This window comes from Ciconia boyciana, chromosome 3 (genome assembly GCF_034638445.1).
Source record: "Ciconia boyciana chromosome 3, ASM3463844v1, whole genome shotgun sequence".
NCBI lineage: Eukaryota > Metazoa > Chordata > Aves > Ciconiiformes > Ciconiidae > Ciconia > Ciconia boyciana.
The window spans coordinates 10,551,712-10,578,166 of record NC_132936.1 but is presented as its reverse complement, the minus strand read 5'-3'; the positions used below and the strand labels follow the sequence as shown (position 1 = coordinate 10,578,166).

Sequence of the window (26,455 nt, the reverse complement as noted above, 5' to 3'; positions counted from 1 at the left end):
AAAGCATCAGCTTTCTGGTCACTAGTGCTATTGCTTCTAAGCCACAGTATTTCTAGAACAACATAAAATTCTCACCGGTGGTAGCTGAGAAAAAGCTGAGTCGCTGAAAGCAGCAGCAGATTTGACGAGCACATGTAAACCTGAGGTCCTGTGTACCTTCACATAACAACATTGCAGTTGTGCAGTCAGTTTTGGTGTTTGCTGTGTTTGCTGTCAGCTTTTGCTTATGAGGAGCCTTAGAAGGTGCCTAGCAGAGGGAGAGTTGCTGCTTGCTGTGGTGACACCCGGCACCTACCTACCTGTGGCTGCTGATGGAAAGATGTTCATGAAGAAGTATTCATCATGAGCACCATCCCCAAGCTCCCTGGTCTTTGCCCCACAGCCCAGCTGGCTCCCAGCCTGCGTATGGGAGTGTCACTCCAGCCCTTCATCCTCCTGTTTCATCCAAGCCTGTTTTGCTAAGGAGCCTCAAATGAGTCCTGCAGCAAATGGACAGTAGTTTTTGTCCACTGAGGTGTGGAAAAGCCTTCTGTTCCTCAATTTCTGTAGTTATTTAAGATTTATATATTTTTAAAACCACAAATGATTAATCTGCGAGAAAGTGAAGCTGAACAAACGAGTGGTGGGGTTCCCAGTGAGGTGAAAGGAGTTATCCAAGCAGGCTGTTAGTGGAACCTAACTTTATTTGGCTGGGTCTTTGAGCTCCTCTGTTCCCCCAAGCTATTTGATGCTATTTTCCACTGTGCATATGCATCTGTTCATGTAATTTAGAAATTAATAGTTTAAAAACACTCCAGAAAATTACTTAGTATGTTTCAGCTACTTTTAAAATAAAACCTATAAATTCTCTATGAATGAAAGTTGGGGGGAAACAGAGCATACCAACTTAATTTCCCAGCCTTTGGTGCGCTGACTGGGCCATGTACATCATCTGTATTAAGGCATCCACAGCCTAACATCATAAGGATAAGCGTTAGTGTTTTCTCCTGGAGCCCAAACAGCATTTAAATTGGAAGTTGGAATGTCAAAGCCGAGAGATCTGAGTGTGCCTTTTCCTTATGGAAAGTTCAATGCTTGGGAGTTCTTAATCAAGATTGTCAGACGTTTCCTGCTCATTTTCAGCCACCAACGGCAGGCATAGGTGACTCCCTCCTTGCTGTCGAGGGGCGGACAGAGCAGTACTGTGTGATCTGTTGCCCACTGAGCCACCTGCAAGTCGTTTCGCTCCAGCTGTGGTAGACCTCATGCAGAAACACAGCCTCGAAAGAGCTGGCTCCTGGCCAACAACACTGTTAGGGGTTTTTAGCTTAATTCTTTCACTGACCTCCTCCTGAGGAGCATAATTCATTAAGTACAGTATCATAAAGGCCATGGCGATTAGAAACAGAAAACACTGCCACCAATGTAGCCCATAAAGGAGGGATCAACAATACGGAGTGTGTGTGTGTGTATGTGTGTGTATATAAAGTTCATGTTAGTTTATTCTGATATTAGGAGCTGAGAAGGAAACGCCTCCAGCTTTGCTTGCTTGGCATCTCTAGGTATAAGTTTAAATGGATAATATTTAGTCTGTGCTACTGTAAATCCCAGTGTGGGGCACAGCAGGCTATCCAAAGTGATCATGCTCCTAAGCAAGGATGTGTGGCAAGGATAAGGGTCACAAGTCAGAGCACTCCACGGAGTCCTCTGCTGTGAATGGAAATGCAAGATCTCACATCACCTCACAGCATCACTACTTAAAGGGGAAAATAAAAGAAGAGAGGGTAGGATACACAGGGTTAAGCATGCTTAAAGTCCATTTTGTACATTTCCACACGCTGATCCAGAAAAACAGTTATGTTTAAGCACAAATATCATTCTGTTATCCTCCCGATGACGTTTTGGGTAATTCAGGGTTATGACTGGCAGGCAAAAAGTCTTGTTGATGGAGGTAGTTTTGAGACATTCTGAAGGTATAAAATGCTGGGGTAACCTTTTTTGATCAACCAATCCCATGGTAAGTAGGACTATCATTAAGCTATCATTAGGCTATACCCATATTTGGTTTTGGATTGCAGCCAAGAGAAGAAATTTTGTTCATCTTCAGAGTCCAGTGACTCGTGTAATGATTATTAGCAATAGCAGACTTCGAGAGCTTGCCATGCAAAAGCTGAAGGAATTTTAATTATGTACTCGTTGTTCTTCCTTGTCTGATGGTTAAAAAAAAAAGAAAAGGATTACTGATGAGGGTCATACCATTGTATGAGCATTATATGTTTTATTACAACCATCCTGCTTCCTCTCTTTCAGTCTTTGGTTTCTATGGGTTTGTTTTTGTTTTGTTTTGGGTTTTTTTTGTGTGTGTGAGGAATCTATCACTTCTTGGATCTCCCCGTTCTTCTTCAACCTGCCTGTGAGTGCAATTCAGATTTCATGTCTGACGCAAGGCATAGAGACTTGTAAATACTGATGGTAAAGTACAGCTGATTTTAATTATATAAACACTGAATTGCTTCATTTGCACAAAGCTCACACCTTCAGATATAAATAATAGTGGAAGACTGTGAGAAATTGAATTAACTAAAGAGTTATCAGGAAGTCTGCAATAGAAGCTATAGTGTGTAATTATTCCAACCTAAGGCATCTTGTTTCAGTTCCTTTGACTATTTTGATTGTTTTTATTCTGGGTTGGGGTTTTAATGAGTCTTTTCAAATTTATGGGAGATATAAGTCCTAGGGGAGAATGAGAACCTTAGGTTTGTTGTAACAAATACTGCAGTAAACACTGCAGCATCAATTTACCTGTCTCTCTTCTGTTTCAACACACAGTTATTCTTCATATAAATGATACAGGTTACCTCCATTGAGAACCTGGTGAGTACTTGAAGATCAGACCATTTTTTATCTGGAATGACAATATTTTTTTTAATGGACAACATAAAACATTCAAAATTTAATACATATCCAGCCTTTCTGGATATGGTTTCCTGACTAAGTAGCCATATACACATTCATCTGAAAACTGTTTCAGACACAGGACTTGTTTGCTTTATTGGCAGCAGTATAAAATTACACAGGTATCAATCACCTATAGGACTTGAAACATGCAATCTCTCCTCATTATTGAAACACAACACAGTACGGCACACCGAGGGCTAGATCATGCCTTGTACATTGTTAAGAATGAAGTGTTAAGGGATAACACTGTAACCACAAACTCCTAGGGCTTTCCCAGTCAGTGCACCCTGTCTTCAGTGATATGTCATCCTTGAAGAAAAGGCAATGTGCACCTTTTCCTTTCCTGAGTAGTTCCCTTTGGAGGTTTAGATGAGTGTAGGAACACGGGCCTACTTCCTACATCAGTTCGGTTAGCTCCTATGCATGGGAAAGGGAGGTCATGAGAAAGGAGGCAGTCGGTTGTCCCTATTGGGCTTCTGGTCAAGCCATGCCATTTGGTAATAAATTTTCCTTATTTGATTTCTTGCTGTTGGATACACAGGACCAGATCCAGAAAGGGAAGGAGTCATTATAGTGCCCAGCGTTGCAATATTTCAAAAGTTATACGTAGGAGTGGTATTCATAATATTGGTGTGTGTGCCAAAGTTGCTGAGATATGTAAAGGTGAATGGTAGGCAGCTCAGAGTGAGATTCACAAAAGGCATCTCTTTAAGTGGGAGAAAAAAACCCACTGAAAAAAGGATCTTCCCTGAGATTTCTCTTGGCAGTTTCAGGGCTGCAGTTAGATGATGCTGTGAAACGGATTCTATGCTTGAAATCCCTCCTGGTTTTCTGTCCCAGTTCTGGAAGGTGACAGCTGCCAGATGTATTAGACCCAATTATAGGCTATATTTTCATTGTTTGTCAGTGGCATTCTTATATGACTTATCTAAAGCCCGTAAGTTGGGATAGTGATCAGTGTAGGCTTCTCTGATGAGGGGTTAGACAATTCCAGGGAGCAAGTCAGCAAGCATCCCATCTGAACTGCCCTCTTAGGGCTATGTATACTAGTAAATTAAATAAAGCCAAGGTTCCCCCTTTGGCCTTTAGGCCAGCTGGTACTCTTTGATAATATCCATATTATTAAATTCTCTTATTCTCCAAAACAAGATGGCTGTGCTGAAACTGCCCATGGCAAAAGGTCCTTGGCCTGTGGTAATTCTCAGATTGTCTGGGAGAGTACAAGTTGATCTGGATCAGCATACTCCATGGACTAGTGACTTAATAGTTTGCATGGTCAAGCTGTAGTGCATGTGTTCATGACCAATTTAAGTTTTTCTATCACCAATTTAAGCACATCTGGAAATCCTATTAGTATACAGGCCATGCTAATGTGAAAAGAACGATATCACTTTCATGCGGGAGACACATCTCTGATATGTTTATGCTCTGCTTTGTTATCCGTTCCACTCTTGTTATTGGTGGTAGATGAAAGTCTGGAAAGCAAAGAAAATTGTTTGAAAAATACTGATCTCTTATTCTTCTCTTTAGGTAATTTCTCTCTCTCTGTCGTCTCATACCATACATCTATTTAGTAGCTGGGTTTTGGGGGAGCCTTTTGCTGAGTGAAGGTTAATATTGTTTGAAAGTTGATCTATAAAAAAGCAGGTGTATAGTAGAAAGTTTCACAAATGTTATAATATCTGCTGTAGAAGGGCACCTTGAAGAGGCAATCTGGCATGACATTTTTAGTTCTAGTGTGTTGGTTATTTGTATTTGTGGTTCTACCATATTCTTCATTGCTTGTAACGTAACATAACATAACATAACATAACATAACATAACATAACATAACATAACATAACATAACTAACATACTTACTTGTTGTGGGTATTGCACTATTTTCTCCCACAAATACAGAAGCAAATGCAAATACAGAATCAGAAACCTGGGCGTGAGTTTATATTAGGAAGATCTGAATTGTGGAGCATTCAAGAAAGAAAACATTCCCTCTTTCTTCCACTGTTGTTCTGTTGTCATCTGGACCTGAATATTATAGGCATTGCAACAGGTCTGGGGTCAAAGTAAGATGAAGTGTGCATGCGTTGAAATTAACCATGTTTTGCCTTTGCTTTTGCTAGAATTTTCAGTCTTTTCTTCAAGGTGTTCCACTCTTAGCTGGGTTGAATTGCTGCCCAGAGATGCCTCTAAGTTGCCATTCACTCTAGAGGGAGCCTAGGGTGTAGGTGGCTCAGTAAAACACTTAGAGTGGCATAATTTATGCTTGTGGGTGCAACACATTCTTGGATCAATCTGATGTTTTGTGCAGTTGCTTGGCTGAATGGTTATGTGAGCAAGAGCAGCTTCCTTGCTTACTGCTTGGGGAAGAGCAGCCCTTTGGGAAAGCCTCTTAGTTTCATCCCAGCAGAGCAGGAAGGGTTAACCCTTCAGTGTTCACTAGGACCACTTAAGTCATTTCCTATTGTCCTGGTTTCAGCTGGGATAGAGTTAATCTTTTTTTTCCTAGTAGCTGGTATAGTGCTGAGTTTTGGATTCAGTATGAGAATAATGTTGATAACACACTGATGTTTTAGTTGTTGCTAAGCAGTGCTTACACTAGTCAAGGACTTTTCAGCTTCTCGTGCCCTGCCAGCAAGAAGCTGGGAGGGGCACAGCCAGGACAGCTGACCCCAACTGGCCAAAGGGCTATTCCATACCATGCTCAGTATAGAAACTGGGGGAGTTGGCCAGGGGGCAGCGATTGCTGCTCAGGAACTGGCTGGGCATTGGTCAGTGGGTGGTGAGCAATTGCATTGCGCATCACTTATTTTGTATATTCTTTTATCATCATTATTGTTATTTTCCCTTCCTTTCTGTCCTATTAAACTGTCTTTATCTCAACCCATGAATTTTACTTTTTTTTTCCCGATTCTCTCCCCCATCCCACTGGGGGGGAGTGACCGAATGGCTGTATGGTGTTTAGCTGCCTGCCAGGTTAAACCACAACAGTCCTTTTTGGCGGCCTACGTGGGTAACACCTATGGTAACAATGCAAAGCATATGCTGCTTGTTAATACAGATGGGCAGTGAACTAGTAAGGCATTTCTAAAGTCTTTCAGTGCTGTATGGTGCAGTGAGAATATGCACCCTTGAGCCAATCTGAAGTATGTTTGTCCACAATTGCATTACTGTATGTGTCTGAGTTAGTGTCTTCATTAAAATGATAAGTTTCTCTAAAAGCTGCAAATGACAAGTGACCTTATAATGTAACATGGTCCCGCTTAGTCTCCAGGAAAGTATTAAATGTCAGGACTTATAATTGTAAGGATTTTATATTTATGAAGGTCAGTTCAAGTGTGAGTAATATAACATAATATTACATTTAAACTAAGATCTGTGTTCATAGGAACCTTTTAAAAACACCCAGCTGCCACTGCTGAAATAGTGCAATGATAGATGATGATTTTTTTAGACTTAACACATATTGTGAATTTGCAACTCATGTAGGGTTTGTATTAAAAGCTGACACGATATTTTAATTTAAACAGAGGTTAGATTATTAAAGTTGGCGAACAGCCAGAAATATAGCAATGTTAAAAAATGTCCATTTACTTGACTTTTGCTCTCCTTTGTTTTCATTGGTAAAATACATTAAAAAATTCACCTGAGTTGTTGCTCATAATTAATATTTTTCATTCAAAAATTGGCACATTTTGCCTTTATTTGAGGGTTGACATTGCAAGCCAGAGTATAATAAAACTTTTTCAGTGATAAAGTGAAAAGAAACCTCATTCCAGAGATTGTATATCTCACTAACATTAAATTTATTCAGGTCAATTCGCTATTCAAAATGACGGATATTAAAAACTTGAAGTAGCATTTCTATTGTGTGTTTCTTGGAAAGACAATTTCTTGGGGAGATTCTGTTCCCCTGGAACCTGGTGACGATGTGCACACAAGTTATACAGATAACAGATACAGATAAAGCACATTTCATATGAACTTAGTCTTGATGGATGCAGAATGTCCGTAGTTATCATTAGCTATAAAACCTCACTGGATGCCCAACGCCTTTCACCACCTGGCAGGATTATGCTCTGCATTTGTATCTTTTCTCTTTCCATCATCAGAGCATCTCATATCTAATGTGTAAAGTATGGAAAGTGCCTGTAGAAGACATAATGGATCAGAACACAGTGTGATACTTTTTCTATTTTCCATAGTGTATTTGAGCTTTTGTGCTGAGTTGTTGTAGAAGGAACATGCCTAATCATTAATTAATTGTTTGGTCTAATCATTCAGGTGACCGCTGCATCCATTTGGACCACTGAGCTGTGCAGAACAGAGGGCTGTATTATCAAGGAGCCTGCCTCACAGCAAATGCCATAAAAGAAACAAGACAGGTAGGATCTCCGGTGATTCATGACACAAGTATATTACAAGGATGGAAAAGTTTTTTAGTTACGGAGAAGTTATAAGAATGAGGAAAAGTTTGGAGCTGGGCCCTTTATGGCTGTAGATTTATTGGCAGAGCTGCAGTATGTTATTTGAGGAGGATCAGGTGATGTGATTCTGGCTTTTTAAATTCCACAAGCCTCCTGTCAAACGATGTAGATACCTCGGACAGCATTCATATAGCCAAATGTAGGTAGCTATAATGCAGACAAGTCTGAGCAAATCATCAAAATTCCTCCTATAGTCAGTGGAGAGGAACAGAGACTTTTAGGATGCAATTACCAAAACAGACCTCTAAGTTAAGTGAATCATTCTCTGAAGGAGTGTATTTCTCTTGTCAACAAGACAGTTTAAGATGAATATTTCAAAAATAAATATAGTAATCTATAATCTCTGTCTATACAAGACAATGAAATAGGCAGGGTCAGAGGTAATGTGGGTATTTTAGGTAGGTGGGATTAATTGTTCTTCATGGATGACTGTTAGTCTAGGGTTCAGCTTCATCTTGTCTAATTACAGGCATTTTACTGATATGCTTAATTTAGGAATCCAGTTGCCAAAAGTTGTCCTACAGTTTTTAGTTGTCCTACAGTTTCTGTTCTATGCAATAGAAATAGACAGGCATATTCAAAGGAGGACTCAGGGCTTAGGTGGAGTGAACAGCTCTCTGTAAATTCTGATTTCTGGAGTGTCTACTGCTACCTGGGAGTTGTCATGTGCTACATGTGTTACAGAATGCTTACACCACCTTCAAATCTCTCTCTCTCATACCAAGACGTGCCTGGGTCCAGAGTTTTATAAATCCTGAATCAGAACCACAAAAATATTCTGTCAGGGTTAGAAGTTTTGATATCAGAGTTGTCTAAAGACAACTCTAAAGACATAAAGGATATATGCTTCAGCCCTCAGTGAATCCAGGTCTTTGTGTGAAGCAGTTTTGATCATATAGTCTCCTTAACATACATGTCTCTTAGCAATCCCAAGTATATTCAGCCTACTCCTTCTACCCATCCTTCCTTCAGACTTGCCTCTGTTTCAACTACAGCATCTTCCTCTCCCACACCTATAGGTGGATCAAGTAACTATTCCTTTCTCTAGGGAATGTTGCCATGAGCAAAAGACAGTGGTATGAAGAAAGAAGTAGTTTTCCCATGCATCGCAGCAGAGGCAGGAAGAGAGCTGGCTGTCTTGGGCTTCTGGAGACTTTCCCTCTTCTTTCTCTCTACCTTCACTACCCTTGTGTGGTTCTGAATAGGTGGTGGTGAGTGTTTTGAATGCTATTATCTCCTTGAAAAGTAATTTCACTGAGTTTCAGTGATTACAGTGATAGGAAGGATAATTTAGCAATTTTAAGTGTAGTCTGAATTAGGCTGTGTATATGAGTGTCTGTATAATGGCAGTTTAGACTGAACCAGCTATTTTATTCTAACAGACCGGGGTTACGAGCACAGTTGCTTTTTAGATGTTTGCTTTTGGTGTTCTATAGGATTAAAATGGGTTATGAAAACATTGGTCAGCCCAGGCCTCCAGCTCCAGCACCATTTACTTTGACTGCAGATGAACATAATGATGAGGTGAAGGACTAGCTCTGATGTATGGGAAAGAAATGAAGCATTTCCTTCTGCAAGGAGCATGTGTTGTCTTTCATAGGAAAGTGTACATGCTTTTTTCCTTTTGATCTTTATACAGTATTTTCTCTGTACTGTTGAACTACACCAAATGTCTCTTTGAGAGTTAGGCAAACAAATGTCAACCTTTTGCCAACTGGTGTGAAATTAAAAAAAAGGATTTTTTAAAATCTATTTCAACTGCTTTTCTGTCAGACAATGATTGTATAATTGAAAGACATCCAGTTGATAAAAAAGAACATATTTTTTATTGGCAGCACAGTAACATGAGTTCAAAGACTGTATTTGCCAAGAGTGCATAACTCTGTAATGGCCGGCATACTTTTACAAGTGTTCAGTGGTATTACTGACAGAAAGATCGCTTTGGTCCAAGACAGATGTAAAATACTTCATTTAACAAATATTTACTCCACAATTATCTGAAAATGTAGAAAGTACAACCTGACATGTTTGAATATCTAAAGAACCTGTTTATGGGGTATTCTATTATTGTTCCTACATAATAATCCAAAAACTATAGTTGCAGGGGAGGCTGGATGATTTAGGATATTGGTAATAAGATACAAAGCCTTTCACTTCTTGGTCAGCAGTTCAAATCTGGCTTAGGTTGGTAGTAACTCAAAATGATTGCTGCGCTATGTGACTAGGGTTAATAATAGGTTGGTGCCTTCTAGCTTTCAGAGTCCACCACCGTAATAACTAAATTGGCATGACAACCACAGGCTATTGTCACTTTTGCAGGGATTAGTGTCACCAAGGAGAAGACCATGAAGGTGGCTGCAAAGGTACAGGACCCCAGCACCTCTTCCACAATTGCCTGCCTTTTGCAGTCCCTAGGAACCTGTCAGGAGTTTGCTCCTAACTCGGCAGTGATGGAGACAGGAAAAACTTCTGCAGATTGAACATCACTGAATGTCAGCATGGAAGTATTAGGAAATACGCATGTCATTATGAATTGTCATTGCAATAGCCACGCTGATGGAGAACTGTGCAGCATAATTATTAGCAGGTAATTAGAAGACTAGCCGATGTGTGAGACTTTATCTTAGTTTTTATTTGGTGTTTTGCGTTTGGGAAGCAACAGAACACTCAGTTTTTGGTCAGAGGTGTAGATTTTAGACGTGAAAGTGAATACAGTTGCATATTTCAGATGTATAGAGAGTTGAATCTGTTCAAGTCTTATGGCTGTCACTGTTCCTTTGCGGCCGTGCCTCTAACTGGGAAACCAAATGCAGCTGGCACCCATTTCCTATCACCGAGACCAGCTGGCATGGCCTAGCTCACATCCACACCCTTCCACTCTCTTATTGTCTGGAGCAGGACATCATAATAAAACTACTTACAGGCAATAGTCCCTGACCCATGCGAACGCCTGAAGCGTGCTTGTGAACAGTTCTGGAGGAGTATTAGCTGGCCCAGACCAAAACTATACCAGGGACCATCTGACAGAGTGATGGTGCAAACAATCATGTTCTGGTGCTAGGCACATGCCCAGGCACTCTTTAATTCAGTAGTCTAAGAAAAGCTGTGTGACCTTAGCTAAGAGGTTTTGTCTTCCTTGTTTCAGTTAAATATCTCCAAAGTGGAAATAGTGGCATTTTTGTTTCTTGTGCTTTTATAGTTTTTAGAATAAGATTTGTCAACTGAGCCATGCTTCATAAAAGGCAACAAATTTGATCCATATCTCTAGGCCTGGTATGCAAATAATTGTATGTGAATTGAAGTTTAACATTCATAAGGTGTTGCTCCTCTAGCTGATGGCATTTTTCTGCTTCTGTCTCTCATATGCTGATGTGTAAATGCTGTACCTAATGAATTCCAAAATTTCAAGGAATTTGCTCGGCGTGAATAGACAGAATGTTACTGATTTCATGTAAAAAACAGGCAGGTACTAGACATCTTAAAAGTTGTTCCTTGCTGTCTTTGCTGCGAAGTACCTAACAGTTATGGAACAGAAGGAAGAGCCTGAAGAACCAGTTGTGTAATGGAGATGATTTTATTTCCAGCTTCCACTGTGCGTTTGCCATGGGCCAGAGAAGGGGCACGCAGGCTCCTGGGTCAGATGGAGCTGAGCATCGCAGAGTGTTTGGTTTGGAGGAGAGGAGGAACAGAGGAGAACATGCACAAACGGCATGGCTTGGGGAAGAGAGGAAAACCCCGGTACGTGGAGAGGAAGAGCAGCAACATGGACAGGGAAAGGTAAAAATCGAAAAGCGCACGCAGTTCCTCACACTGGGGGAGAGAGATCCTTGAATAAGGGCAGGCATAACAGTGGGGGTATTTTCAGGAATTTTAATCTAATAGATAAGTTTTTTATTAATTATTAAGCTAACAAAAGTTGTGTGTCCTCTAAAACAGCACAGATTTAACATAACCATGGTTTACATCTGCGTTTTTCCTCTTTCAAATATCTTTAACAACTTTCCTCTCCTCGATTTTGGCAATCTGGGAAGGGCTGTTTGCATGGGTATCTTGATGACTACAGGGTTTTCTCAGAGAGCGAACAGATTCCAGCAATGCTGCTTTTTTTTGTAGAAAAATATTTTAGGATATTTATGCTTCTTCCTTGATTTCAAGCTCAGATACTTAGCAACAGGACATGGTATCCTGACACCATTGCTTATAGGAATTGCCAAAAATGATCCAGTGTACTTCTACCATTTCAGTCCTAATTTGCCTCTGTGTAAAAGTGATAGAAGTCTTTATTTTAAATTATATTCTTTGTCGAATGTTGCACTCTGTAGCAATGATTGATGACTTTGCACTTTAAGAATTTGTTTAAAAACATGCATACCATTACAGGTGGTTACTTAAGTTACATACATTTAAAGAAAGATATTTAAACACAGAGGCCTGGATTCAGGTAACCGAATTAAGGTGCCTGAGTTAGGATCACAGCCACAGTTTGTTCTCTTTCTCATTACTGGAGAAATAGGCACCACCAGGAGTAATTCGGTCTCCTCCAGCATGTGAGTTGCTCTCTAAGACCTGAATTGCTTTCTGTAGATACCTCTCTGCACTGACTGATGGGCAAAGGCAAAACCAATCCCATTCATGACTGTGCTGCCCCAGTATGGCATGAACCCAGGCCACTGTGCCCAGGACTTTTAGGTAGCTAATTACATTTTGAGTGCCCATTTTTGATGTCTTAGAGGAGCTGACTTTCTTGACTTTCAACTTCTTTTAGAATATCTCAAACTGGGCACTGTGGAAAACTTGGCTTATGCTTTTACCTAAAACACTTTCTGATTCCTGAGTCCATTTAAACAGAGAGAGACAACAGTTGTAGACAGCTGCCTAGTAAAGGCAGAGTAATCCCCTCCTCCATCATGGAGGCAGGGAACAAGGAGAAGTCAGGTCACTAACCAGACCCCCGTCCTGGACTTCTCTGTTTGTTTTGTTGCTTAGCTCTACCACATGACAGTAGTCAATACTACTTCTTACTCTGTAGGAAAAGAAGCAAAGTACCGCAGCAAGCGCTGAAAGCACCGCACCCTGATCATCTGTCAAGGGACAGGCAGGCGTATTCGTTCCCTGGTTCATGTTGGTTGCTTCCTGTGGCATTCCTTACTACCTGTAGTAACCCCAAAGTGTTTCTTGTTTGTTTTATGAAAGTTTTCCATCCTGAAACACAAATCCCCTCTGGCAGCCAGATGGGACTCTGCACCCTTTATCCTGCATTGGGTAAGACCAATACAGGGCAGCAGCCCATCTCTGTGCCATGAAATGGAGGATCAGGGTCTGTTTTCCCTCTGTACATGCTCTGTCTTCATTTGCAACGTGCAGACCTGTGCTAGTCTACAGGCAAAATCCTTCCTGTCTTATACCTGCGTAGCCATGTCGATTTGACCATGGTTGCTCAGTTACAAATGATAATGAAATTAGATCCAATGATACTGCGTGGATGGAACTGAGAATATTTTGCTATTGTGCACGTACTTGTAAATGAAAGAGAAAAAATAGATTATATCCTTTGAAAATGAAAAACAGACTTGAAAAAGTTGGTCTGTAGATTTTTTTAAAATGTAGTTCTACTGACAAAGCTTATAAAAACATTCCAAAGTAATGTAGTGTGATGACCCTTGCTCATAATCACAGAAAACCTCTCCAAGTTTTTGATTTTTTAATAAGCCTATCATTAATCTTCAATGAAAATAATATAGATTTTATGAAGAAAGCTCACCAAAGTTCTTGGAAAATTTACAAGACATTTAACAGCTGAACAGTGTATCTCACAAATGGACTTTAAAGGTGCTCTTTCAAATTGAAGCCTTTATTTGATCTGATTTTATAGTTAGCAATTGCTTTGGTCTGAAACCTCACCCATCCTTTCCAACTAATAACCAAAAGAATCCTGAAATATAGCACTTGTTGGAGGTACAGCATGACAGCCCCTGAACCAATTAGTATTACTCTTAGAGTCTTGAGGTTGGATTTATTATTTGTTCTAAGACATCCTACTTTACCAGAACTGTATATGGTGTATTCTGAACAAAGTAAACTACAGGACTAACAGTATTTAGTATATATAATAAACATGTAGCTGAAGTTATGGATTTTTAAAATTTTCTTGTGTGCTTTTTTTTTTTAACATTGAGCATTACTCAAATGTTTTCTCCAATAACTTTAATCTGGATTTCCTTTCTGATAAAACTCTGTTTGCAGATCCACCCGTCAGTTTTATGAGGATATCTTCGAGACATCACAATTGTAAAAAAACTGGAAGGAAGAGCAGCTGTACTTACAAACAAACATCACAGGCACAATTAATCTGCTTACAGGGTTTATGAGGGGAAGCATAAAAAATCAAATAAAGGGTAATGGGAAATATTTAAAAAATGCTGAAGCTGGTAACAATCCACAGAGCAGAGCAGCCAGTGCATGTTCAGGAAACAGAATGTAGCTAGTAACTCATTTGGTTGGAAGCCACTAGCTCTCTACCTCCCAATCTGAACTGTAGGGCTGTTTCATGTTTCTAAAAAAGATACAGTTCTAGATATATATACTCCATTTACTTTGTAGATTACAATTTAAAGGATATTCCTTTTTTAAAAGTGAAGATGGTAATAAAATCTTAAGAGGCCAGTTTTGTTTTCTGTTGTTCAACTTAAACCTAGTATGATCCCATTCTTGTGCTTGAAATTTAGGTCCCTGCTTAGATAAGAGAGAAACATACCCATACACATGCTCTTTTGCGCTCTCTTTTGCCTTCACTCACGCACATACACACACCCCCATGCCAACAAGCATATTGGAAACAGGCATTGAATCAAGCAGGTGTATGACTATTGCATACTTTAAAAAAATCTCACAATATACTTTAAGGTAAAGAAAAGAAAGATTCTTCTATACCTAACAACAAACATTATCTTCAACTCCAAAACGCCATTTTAGAATCTGAATTAGTTGGGTAATGCATTTGTGATTTTCTTGTTAACCCTAACAGAAAGTTTCAGCATGTACCAAACTGAAATAGTTTGGTATATAAATATCCCGAGGTTTAATATATGACACTGCATCTCCTCATGTCACATGTAAAGCATCTTTATCTCTTTCTCGCTCACTGTTCGTAGAGTCATATAAGTACCAAAGAGACTATGGTGGTCTGGTCTGCTCGTTGTTGTATTTCTGCTGTATCTACCATATATTTTTAATATCACTCTTTTTAATTTGATAGAATGTGCGTTAGAGGATTGTCGTGGTTTAGCCCCAGCCAGGAACTAAGCACCACGCAGCCGCTCGCTCACTCCCCCCTGGTGGGATGGGGGAGAGAATCGGAAGAGCAAAAGTAAGAAAACTCGAGGGTTGAGATAAAGACAGTTTAATAGGGAAAGCAAAAGCCGTGCACACAAGCAAAGCAAAGCAAGGAATTCCTTCACTACTTCCCATGGGCAAGCAGGTGTTCAGCCATCTCCAGGAAAGCAGGGCTCCATCACGCGTAATGGTTACTTGGGAAGACAAACGCCATCACTCCAAATGTCCCCCCTTCCTTCTTCTTCCCCAGCTTTATATGCTGCGCATGACGTCATGTGGTATGGAATAGCCCTTTGGTCAGTTTGGATCAACCGTCCTGGCTGTGTCCCCTCCCAGCTTCTTCTGCACCTGGCAGAGCATGGGAAGCTGAAAAGTCCTTGACTAGTGCAGCAACAACTAAAACATCTCTGTATTATCAACACTGTTTTCAGCACAAATCCAAAACATAGCCCCATACCAGCCACTCTAAAGAAAATTAACTCAATCTCAGCTGAAACCAGGACAAGGATAGATGTTGGTGTTCATATGATATAAATTCCCATTTGCCCAAGAGAAGAGGTTTTGTTCAAGATAAGATACACCACAAATATAATCAGAATGGTTCTTTAAAGAAAAAAACCTCTTGCCTCCTCTCATAGGAACACAGGGCAAGAAGATTCCTTTTTTATCATAAAGTTCACTTTGCTTTCGTTGTACGTAAGCTTTTTATCAACGGACTATCAACTTGGGACACTTCCTACAAGTTGGTGGAGTGTCACATAGAATAGGATCATAGAATCATTTAGGTGGGAAAGGACCCTTAAGATCATAAAGTCCAGCTGTTAACCTAACACTGCCAAGTCCACCACTACACCATGTCCCTAAGCACTACATCCACACATCTTTTAAAATACCTCCAGGGATGGTGACTCCACCACTTCCCTGGGCAGCCTGTTCCAATGCTTGACAACCCTTTCTGTGAAGAAATTTTTCCTAATATCCAATCTAAACCTCCCCTGGTGCAACTTGAGGCCATTTCTTCTTGTCCTATTACTTGTTACCTGGGAGAAGAGACCGACCCCCACCTCGCTACAACCTCCTTTCAGGTAGTTGCAGAGACCGATAAGGTCTCCCCTCAGCCTCCTTTTCTCCAGGCTAAACAACCCCAGTTCCCTCAGCCGCTCCTCATCAGACTTGTGCTCCAGACCCTTCACCAGCTTCGTTGCTGTCTCAAAGGAAGCTGTGTGTTAGATCTTTCTTGTTTGAGCTATATAAGCATGGAGGGTTTCGTCACAGGGACAGTTCCAATTTAAACTTTGGTTTCAAAGGGTGGTTTAATTAGTGGTTTTGAAAGGACCTGTCTGTGCTTGATTCTGATCTCACTTAAATTGATGCAGTTGTGTAAATGCAGTATGAGATCCTGTCTTCTCGTAAAGCAGTTCCTTGCTGCTTATTTTGAGAAAAATTAAAATGTATTAAAAAAAAAAAAAGTTTAGCAGAAAAAACAAATCAACTTTTAAAAAAATAAAATAAAAATTCATGCAAAAGAGAAACAGTCCAATTAATTTTCCAAGAAGATGAAGGCATAGTGCCTTTGGATTTCTGCCTGTTTGTGCACATGAGGAATGTTAGTATCTTGGGATAACCACGCTCCTTGTCATGTATTATGCTTTATATGGACTCAGAACTGTCATCGCAATGCACATAAACATTTTTTATTTTCTTCACCTGCTCATGTGGCACACACCTGGGGCTTGCTGGCAGCACACTTGGCTTCAGCAAGCAGAGAGACACTGCCAGGTTGGAAAGCTAGCCCTGTTCCCTTCATGTAAGTTAAGCCAAGTCGATCCCCCACTGTTTTTGTGGAGTGGTTAAGGATAGGGCTGAAAAACTTTAGCTTCTACTGAAAATTCAAAAACGTGGGGGACAGTAAACTTTTAGAGACTCAAACAGAACCATCAGTGCTTTGCTTAGACCTTTAGAGCAGAAGTCCTTCTCCTTTGCCTGTCAGCTCCATAGTTTACCCCGATGACCCCAGAATTTTCTGTCTTTGCAGCGTAAGCAGCATCAGTGAAAACTGCCTTGCCAGGTGTGGCAATGAGCGGACCTTTAGAAGTTAGCTAGATGGCACAACGCTCTATTGTTGCTCTATTAACGTAATAGTTTGGACTGAAACCTTTGTTGCTGGTTAGTGCTTCCTGGAGTAAAGGAAGTGTCAGCTGTGTATTGCTCAGAGCTGGCTGAAATGTTTATAGAGGAACTGAAAGTTTCATTGATTTGAGTTCATGGGCATTACATAAAAATGCATGGCTTCCTGCTAGTTTTTTTGCATTAGTAAACATTTTGTTGAAATGCTTTCCAGTGTCTGGTTGTTGGTCTCCTAGGCCTGAAAGCTGCAAGAGAATGGAAACAGTGAGAGGAGAAGCTGTTGGAAGGTGCCTTTTGATGAGCAAAAATTGAAACGTCAGTGCTAAGGCGTCTTCTGGACCTTAAGCAAATTCCATCCTTACAGGGGTACACACCAATGCACACAAATGTGTGTACACGTGGCAATTAGGGGACTGAAAGCTTATTCCTGCTCAGAAGGAAGAGATGTTACCTCTTTCTGTGTGAAAAAATGGACTCTTACATGCTGTCATTGATCCTGTGGCCAACTTGTTTGGGCCATTCGGGGTAAGGGGAGTCAGAGACCTGTCCCTGCCCACACCTGCCTACTCCTCGTTCACTCATGTAAACGGATCTTCCCTCCCTTTGCCATAGTGGGAGCTGCTTTCTCAGGGAAAAATGGCTTTCTTAGGCCCCTTTATCGCTGCAGGTGCAAAATATTGTGGTCATAACTGAGTTTGAAATAAAAGAATTTTGTTGGTTTATTCTGAGAAGACAATCCGTGCTTGGAGTTAAGACTGAGATTCATTACTGGCAGCGGTGAACAAATTGAGCATGCTTGGCTTTGATTTATGGGTGTGATCTTTGAAAGTGAAACTCTGTGATGATGGTTATAATGTAAATAGCAGCACCAGAAACACCAGTTTGGAAGAATCTACGTATCTCTGGCATCCTGTTTCTACTACGTACTCCACTTATCCAGAGGATGGATGCCTATGTGTATTTTTAATCAAACTAATCCACAACTATACAAGTGATCAGCAGAGTATTTTCAAGTGCAGTTCTTTAGGAACAGCATTCATATTTCAGTAATCCCTGCAAGGCCGACTTGGACAAGAGTCTTCCCACACACAGTGTGTGGCATTCTGCTGCTGCAAAAACATGGGTGTTTCCAGTTAAAATTTGGCTTTCACATCAAGTCCATCCTTTGGCAGAAGAGTATATATTATGTCATGAAGAAGTCCAATAATCCTATAAATGCACATCCTTGAGGTATGGAGCTTTTTTTAAAAATAGGAATATTTACCATGTTATCAACATTTATCCAGCTGGTCAGAAAATGAAAAGATGGAGAGTGAGAGAATATGCAAGCATGTATGTCTTTAATAGATTATTGAAACAAGCAGCAGAACGATTCAACACTCTTGGGCCAATTCCACAATGTTTTAAAAGCAATGTTTATTACAAAGCATGGAGTTCAAGCTGTGGAATTCATCTCTTTGCTTCCTGCCTCTTTCCACTCACACCCACTGACACACACCAAATTCAGTGCCTTCAGATAGAGTTTGCGGTGGTGGGAGGGGATTGACTGGACCTGTTTTAGGGATAGAAACTCTCTGAATAATTTAGGACCTGACTGAGGATTTGGATTTCAAAGTTCATGGCTGTTCAGATCCCTGCTTTTGATTTTCGCCAGTTCCTATTTATTAACATTTTTGCTACTGGCCACTGTCAGAGAAAAGATTTTGAACTAGACAGACCTTTGATCTGACCCAGTACATCTGTTCTTATGGCAAGTGGTGCATTGCGCAGGAAGTAGATGACGCAACTTCACAGATTGCTGGTTGGGCCCAGACTGGAGTTAAAGATGCTGTCTTCCCCCCATACAGCTGAAGATGTTTTGGACTTTGGCTGCCACATAGATGCCTCTCTCTCCTTCAGGGACGCTCCAGCTAGCTGTTCTCTGATGGAAGATAAGGACTGTTACTAATACAGTCTTTGCCTCACTGAAACACATTTTTCTGCTTCGTCCAATAAAATACTGATTTGTAGATCTTTGGAACGTTCTGGTTTATTTATTGATTTATGTATTTACTCTTCCTGGCAGAAGGACAGAAATTGATTATTTGTGGGACATAGATTTTGATTTTTTACTTTGAGGTCTTCATGACTTATATTCATTAAACTCTGTTACTAAGTGTTTCTGGGTTTAAACACCTGGGAAAGGTAGGGAAAGGGATTCTTGAGATGCTGCACAGAATTCTTTGGCTACATTAGCAGACCAAACAGATCCAGGACATGGGCTCAAGCACTGGCGTGCAATCACCCATATTGTTAAGTTGTTCACACAGTTCTGGGCTAGATAGCATTTTCCCAGACAGTCCCAGACAGTTTGGGGTTGCTGCAGGCCAGGAGCCATTCACAGTTGGGTGTATGATAAAGCCACCAAAAGGGGTAGGGTTTGAATATTTAGCTGTAAGGATACATGCTGAGTTGTGATATGCCAGTTCATCTCAGGACTGAGAATATTTCTTTCTTGCAGTTCTAATCCCGTTATTTCTGATGTATTTTTTCCAGTCTTCAGAAAGCACTGGATCTAGTCTTTATTGTCTCATTTATTTTGCTGTGCTAAGGGATGAACCTTCCCTTATATTAAGCTGGAGACTTCTAGACCATTTAATCCCAACAATCTGTTCTTGCAGATGACCATCTTAAATAACAACTTTTTCAAATATATCCCACATTATAAATTCCTAAATTAGTATTTCTCCTCCATTGCTTATATCCTTCAACTATTTTTTACCCTACTATCGTGTTCATTCTTCACCTGACTTTGCTTTCCTAGAAGTCAATTTCTTATCATTTCTTTGTTCTTCTCTGAACAGTCTTGTAGAAAAGGAAAAGACAGAGTAGCTTTTAATTTAGTGACTATTCCCTTCTATCTGGCATTTGTGTCACAACATCTGGAGTGCTGCATCCAGTTCTGGGCTCCCCAGTACAAGAAAGACATGGACATACTGGAGCAAGTCCAGTGAAGGGGAACCAGGGTCCTTCTGCTGCCTACAGCTACCTAATGCGATAGTATAGAGAAGGCAGGGCCAGACGTAGTGATTAAGTTCTGAGGTGAAAAACCACAGGAAATTCCAACTTTCCAATTTCCAAATTCCAATTTTCAAAATTCAAAATTGGAATTTCCAAATTCCAATTTTCCAATATTGGGAAACAGTTTTTCACCATGGGGTGGCCAAACACTGGATCAGATTGTCCAACCTCCAACCTTGGGGATACTCAAAGCTTGACTGGACAAGGACCTGAGCAGCCTGATCTAAGTTGACCCTACTTTGAGCAGGGGATTCTCTTTGGATTAGAGATCTCCAGACGTTCTTTCCAACCAAAATTATTTATTAGATAACTTTTCTTCTCCCTCACAGATTATTAGTACTTGAGGTTTCTAAGTGCAGAAAGGCATATATTTTCTTACTTATTTGGACTTTTTTCCCTTTATTTACACCAGATATATCTACACTCATGTAATTCCACTCTTTTCATATAAAATGCTCATGATTCATACTAAGACAATTCCAATGAGTCATTATTTTTAGTTTGTGTGTTCTATTCTTCTCTGTAGAGCAAAGTAAAAGAAATACTAGTTCTGAGGAGTATGGTGCTTGTTTCTAAAAGGCTTTAGACATGACTACTAATTTTTGATGCCTCAGATTCACTTAGTTTAAATTCATTTAATCTAATTAATTAAAAAAAAAAATGTTTGTTGTTGAGGCCTCAGTCAGCTGTAATTCAATTGCAGTTAACAAAAGCAGCAAATACATGAACATGTCCACAAAATAAAAACCCGAGTTTTTCAAATTGGATATGCAAAACCAGACCCTTTCAAAATCTGAAATTATTTCTGAAAATCTGATGAGCAGAAGTAAGTGAAACCCAGTGACTGGAATAAGTACAGAATACTATGATTTTATACTTTTGTAACTGATTTAAATGAATACTAATAAAATTGGTGTCAGTCATTTAAACTGTTAGATGAACAGCATCCTTCCTATTCAGATATTCAGTTCTGGTAGAGATAGATATTCAAATTACAAGATTAACCATAGAAATACTGTGATGAAGAAGAGTAAAGGATGTGATTTATAATGTTAATCCACTGAGCCTGTCTGGTGTGAACTAGATGTTCCCTGAAACTTGAGCACAATCATTCTTATTTGACTATTTATGGAGTCAATAAAATGAAGGAACTGTGTCTTCTCTCCAGCCAGCTGACCTCATGAGTGTATGTTAGATCTCAGAAAGGGGGGTGATGACCATAAAGTAGTGTTTTGCAGAAGAAAGAGAGGAGAAATTTAGAATCTCAGTTGGTTTTTAGACTTGAAAAAAATCAGTAAGGGAGAACTCCTCTTTGGATTATAGCTCTGAACATATTCTGTCTTTCCTTAACCTCTTTGCATTCTTCCCCTTTTCCCAAGAAAATATAAAAACAGAAGGAAGAAAGGAATTAACTGAAATTAATTGTCTTTATTTGAATATCCATAGCTATTGCATGACAGATAATTCTACATGTTCTCTAACAACTGGATGCAATGTGCTTTTGCTTTTGCCTAGCTCTGTGTGTCTGTGTGTGCGTGTTCGTACATGCACTTGTATTGTGGTGAGTGGCAGGGAGGCCTCCAAGGAAAACACAAAAGGCTGCAATCCAACAAAATCAGAAGAACACTTACTCTGAAATGGCTTGATCTGATGTTATGAAAATGCTAGAATGTAAATACAAATTATTTTCATGCCAACATCCTGGCCCTTGTGAAAAGTGGTGTTCATTTCCCAGACCTTTCTCTGGAGTAATCTGCAGTAATTTATAGCCACTGTGAACAGCCACATCTCCTTTGTGTGGTACACATTTGTTTGAAATATTAATCAGTTCCATGAAAGAAATTGCATTTTTGAATGTTTCCCACTGATAGATGACAGAATATACAGTCATTACTCTTTTCTGTGGTTCTCCTAAAGGGCTGTTTTCCCCAGATTTTTACATCAGGAGGATGGAAGGCTTTTTCAACACCTGCTACAGTAGCTCTAAAATGAGAAGTCAGAAGACCATCTGCTTGCCGGCCCTTCCTCTTGTTACCATGTTTACATCAACTTCTCTTAAAAATCACCCACTCTTTCCTTAGTAGAAGTTTTCTTCACTTCTGGAGAGGGGGTTAACTAAGGAGAGAGACATGATTTTGCTTGATGAAGCCATACGTTTTAATGGAATTATGTATGTCAAACCTTGCAAAACAAATGCCATTGTATATTACATAGAGGACATCGGTTGTTAAGACAGCTGCAGTCATGAAGAACCACTGGGATATTTACTTTGCACTCGAAACAGTCACCACAGATCAAGCAAACTGAAACTTCAATCCTAATTGTTTTTTTCTAGCACTGAACTATCAAATGTATATTGAAGAAGTGTCAAAGTCCAGTATGTTCTGACTAGGTTCTTTTAGATATTCTACATGTGTAGTGTTAATGTTTAATACCAGTTTTACTTATCTGAAGATTTATGACGTTACATGGGATTTTGATTTAGCAGAGTGATACAGCAATGTACTAAAATCCATACACTAAACAAAGAGAGATCAAAATAATTTCATGGAATGATCCCAGAGACAGTGTTAATGTTTTGTTAGTGTTTTTCTAAGACCAGTTCACCTTTCCTGGAAGCCAGGAAAGCAGTGGTCTCTATAGTGGATATTGTTATCAAGCTTCATTGAAAATAGTCTGCATATTATTATGTGTGATTAAATTAACTGCTATGTAAATGAAATGGAATCATTTAAGTCATATTTTGAGGATATTCATCAGAGCTGTTATATGTATGCTGTAGGCTGGATTAATTTATCCTAATTTTGGCCACTTCTATAAAGTCAACTATATTAATGTCTCAAAGATATTTTAGAATACGTGTTTAATAATGCTTAGAAACCTACCCATCACTGCATGCATTCACATCAATGGGAGCATCACTTCAGAAAGAGTGAGGTTAGGAATATGTGTTTCCAACTATAAGCCCTAGAATTATGTATGAGATAACTTCTAGAGCTTTGGTGGACAAATATGGAAAAAAAAAAGATTTTTTTTTTTCAGTGCTAACCAGATTCTGTTAAAACATTAGAAAGTACACAACAATGATTTGCATTCTTGATATGTTATGAATGGGCAACTACCATCTGTACATATTTGGTGCTTTATCATTGTCAGGATTCTTGCACTAGCTGGCATATAGTCATTCCAACAGATGTAGAAAAGGTTTAGTAAAAAATGTGTATTATTGTGGTCTCAGAGGTCACATTTCTGAGTGCAGTGACATTTCATTTTACACAGTCAATGTTAAGGAAAATGCATGTCACTTAGAGCAACACAGAAAATTGCTGTAAAAAGCAACCCCCAAGACAGCTTGAGATGCACATAGCCTGGACAAAAGTTTTCTTGTCAAATTTTTCCAAAATTCAGATGATCTGTTCTTGGCTATTTCTCCGCTTTGAAGTTATTTTTAGAAAATCCAAATTCCCTTCCTTGGCTGCAGTGTCTCTGAGAGGCTTCCCCCATTTGACTCCCTGATGCCATATTCCAGAATTGCCAATCACTTAACACATATGGACCCCAGAATATTAGCTTTGGCAAGATCCCCAGGCTCTTTGCAAAATAAGAATTCACACTTCCCAAGCCAAGTGTAAGTGGAAGGTTCCCGCAACGTTGGTGAATCCAGAAAGATTCTCATAGGCCATCCACATCCAGACAACTGAAGAGCTTAAAGCTGTTGACTGGCAATACCACTTATGGTCCATTCTTGTGGTAAGAAGCAAGTTATTAATTTTTCCTTTTGAAGGCATACTGTTTGAACATGCCAGAAAATTAGGACTTTTCTTAGCCAGTGTTAATAACATGCAGTTTAAGCTGGAGAATTTCAATCTATTCAATTTCATTTTATTTTGCATGGAAGAAAATCTACTCCTTAGCAACAACTTAAGTATGGTAAAAATAAAGGTTCTGTGGAATTTTTTTGTCTGTGACTTCCCTACCTGCTTATCCAGTAAAAACATGCATTCATCAGTCCATCTCAATGCTTGGAGCTGGAATCAGCGGGAAGAAAATCACAAGTAGAGGAAAATTATACTCCCATATTGACTTTAAGTTGGCTTTAGCAAACCAACCTTTTTCAGCTATATTGGTATCTTGCCTACTAACCCCTGACTCAGAGGCAAGTATTAGAAGTACTTCTGTCGCTTGGTTTTACAACTTAGCAAACACACGGTGCATGATTAAAAAGCTCCAATAATTAATTCATGTTCATCCAAGAAGGCAAAAGTGCATGTAGGTGCTGTGACCTGAGAGTCACAGCTGCAGAGGAAGAGAGAGGTTTCTCCCTGGGGTTTTGCAGATGTGTGGCACACCCTTATGCACCATTCTTCTGAGCGAAGGTGATTTTATCTCCAGGAGGTTCATACTGGGGTTCATTCAGGGGAGATGAAAGTTGCTCAGTGGTTTCTCCTTTACTGGTAGTAAAAAGATGCCTGTGTGGCTTTTTAATAGGATGCTGGGATTTATGTACACATTGCATCTTACAGATTCTGTTTATATGTATAATGCATGCATATATCCATACAGCTGTCTTTGTAAGTTCAGAAACCCCTTCTCTTGATGCTGACACCAGACCAGGGTATGGCCTGGTACTGTATCAGATAGGGCTCTAGGGCTTGATTTACTTTGGTACTGAAATAGACTGAATCCCCATCAGTTTTCCTAAATATATTCTTCCTTTTCATAGGGAATGGTATGCTGGTTATTAACAGAGTATCACATTAAAAACGGGAAACTATGGGAAAATTTTACCACTAAATTTTACTTCAACTCATTTTTCACAGGCCAGGCAGTAAGAACTAATTAAAGAATGCAGCGGAAAGTAATGCCTTTTGGGTGGTTTTGGAACAAAAGTAAGCATAGGAGCAGGAGAGGTAAAATATTCCTCCTCGAACAGAAAGATTCTTGCAGGATTTATTTTTAGGTGAAATGTTTCCGAGTACATACCTAGCTCGTTATAACACCATCTATAGTTCAACTACAGCATATCTTTTATTATACCGACATTTTACAACTGTAGTTAAAAAGTGACAGTGCAGATTTATTCCAGCTTCTTTTAATCTGACTGACTCAAGTATTGATAATAGTCTACAAATGGCAACATACACCTGAGTGTGGGCTGTGTGACTATGCTTCTTTTCACTATTCTTTTAATTAGATAGATGAGAAAAATTAGCTTTACGTATAAAATATAGCCAAGTGCTTCTCCTTAATCAGGACCATGTGCATAATGAGGTTGACAACGAACATCAAGAAACCACAAAAAGCTAAGAGGACTACTGATGTTATTGGAAAACATTAAGCCATCATTAGTAGCTATATATTTACTTATATATATAAGTAGGAAACAGATTAAAAGAATCATAATAGATTCTACAGCATTGTTCTGATTTCTGTACAAACAGCACTGCTAAAGGATTCTTTCCTTTCCTATGTGTGAATGTGTTTGTTTTCTCTTAGCCAAACAGTTTGCAAAAATATGAAGTGATAGAACTAGCCGAATCCCTACAGAGAAAAAAGAGCTTATCTGAAAATGATGTTCTGCTGGAAAAAACCCAGCACGCATGGGTCACTTGCAAATTATAACCTAAGGCCGTTACCATCTCATAGCCCTTCAATTGCTTGTGTGAAATGCATTGATGGTCTCAGTCCAATTCCTAGCAGACAGGTGTCTGCATCACTGGAATCACCAGGTGGAGATGACTGCATTTTTTCCCATTAAAAAGGTGATTATAGCTAACACAGTGTAAAACATTAATATAAAGTACTTATAGTTCCCACAGCAGATGTTACAGCAACTTGGAATCCTGCTCATTGGAGAAAATTGTGCCCAGATGCTTGTACTTAAACTTTATGGCCCGAACTCTGCCCTCAGATGTACACAGAACTCCCAGAGATTTCAGGGGGAGTAATGTTCATGTATGTCAGGGCCATGTCTAACTCCTTTCACAGAATCCACATGGATGTTCAGGCATATTGTGGGACACGCGGTCAAAAACCAGCATGCGTGGCTGAGGATGATGAGGATGATAATACTACAGTAGCTCATAGGAGCCCCACCCAGCATCAGGGCCAAAAGGTACCAAGCACTGCTCAAACACAAATCAAAAGCCAGATGTATAGATAAGCAGACAAAAAGAAGAAGGAAAGAAAAGGTTGGAAACAGGCCCAGAGAGTGAAATTAATTGCACAAGATCACAGAGTAGTTCAGTGGCAAAACCATGACTGATATTACCCTCCGATTTAGATCCCTGAGAAGGATATCGGGTTTTGTAGCTATTCAAATACCCTTGAAGACTAGGATGGAGCACACTTGGAGCAGTCACTTATTCCATGCTTTTGTAACGTGGTGCTCTCTTTCTAGAAAACAAGCAGAAATGTGTTATCCAATGAGAGTTTAATCAAAATCACTGTGCTTTTATTGACTTTTAGAATTTCTGATGAGTCCTTTAAGGGAAAGGTCACTCTAGAACACAGT

General features: G+C 39.6%; 1 long non-coding RNA gene across 3 annotated transcripts in view; it reads left to right on the top strand.

Moving 5' to 3' along the window:
• Positions 1–21,954, top strand: part of LOC140649953 (uncharacterized) — a 48,605-nt gene extending 26,651 nt beyond the window's left edge. For 2 of the 3 annotated variants that reach the window (XR_012041805.1, XR_012041806.1), the window contains 3 exons: positions 7,220–7,320; positions 11,007–11,199; positions 13,666–14,188. This is a non-coding gene — a long non-coding RNA (uncharacterized lncRNA). Of the gene's footprint in view, positions 1–7,219; positions 7,321–11,006; positions 11,200–13,665; positions 14,189–21,858 lie in introns of those variants that run through there. The other variant, XR_012041807.1, reaches the window with a different exon arrangement.
• Positions 21,955–26,455: the final 4,501 nt, after the last annotated feature.